This window comes from Sinocyclocheilus anshuiensis, unplaced genomic scaffold (assembly GCF_001515605.1).
Source record: "Sinocyclocheilus anshuiensis isolate Anshui unplaced genomic scaffold, SAMN03320099.WGS_v1.1 scaffold62, whole genome shotgun sequence".
NCBI lineage: Eukaryota > Metazoa > Chordata > Actinopteri > Cypriniformes > Cyprinidae > Sinocyclocheilus > Sinocyclocheilus anshuiensis.
The window spans coordinates 312,494-313,049 of record NW_015544180.1 but is presented as its reverse complement, the minus strand read 5'-3'; the positions used below and the strand labels follow the sequence as shown (position 1 = coordinate 313,049).

Sequence of the window (556 nt, the reverse complement as noted above, 5' to 3'; positions counted from 1 at the left end):
TGAACCGTACCGAGCCGTACCATGCAGTGGAAAAGCGCCATTACACCTGTTATCAACTTTCTCTTAAGGGATCTGAGCGGTAAATACAGGTGTAAACGGGGTCCCAGTCATTTTGTAGTCATTTGGAACTAAGCAGAAACACATGTGACCACAGCATTGGCAAAACTCATATTTAGAAACAGATACTTAACAACATATTCAGCTTTCTGCTAGTTAAAGTCTTCAGTTTATTACAATAATATATACAATTAAGTAGGCTTGCTGCGATAGACGGTGCTGACGGTGATACCGTTGTTAAGCCGTCTAATTTTTTATCTTAAAATCAATTTTATACACCATCTTTTTCGTTTCTATAACGTGTGAATATATCCCCTATCGTTTTCTACAACAAAAACAATCAGAGCGCCTTGTTATCACTAGTTTTAGAGAGCCGTGCTGGAAACATCCCGGGCTGACGCTCACAAGTCCGAGGTAAGTATACAGCGCGCAGCTAACTCTCCCACCACCTCTACTCCGTGTGTTTCTCTGCACAGGCCCGGTGCACCCAGGACACGCT

General features: G+C 42.8%; 1 protein-coding gene across 1 annotated transcript in view; it reads left to right on the top strand.

Annotated features, from left to right (window-relative positions):
* The window catches only part of LOC107696339 (protein Hook homolog 2-like), a 30,245-nt gene that overhangs the window by 4,830 nt on the left and 24,859 nt on the right, over nt 1-556 (top strand).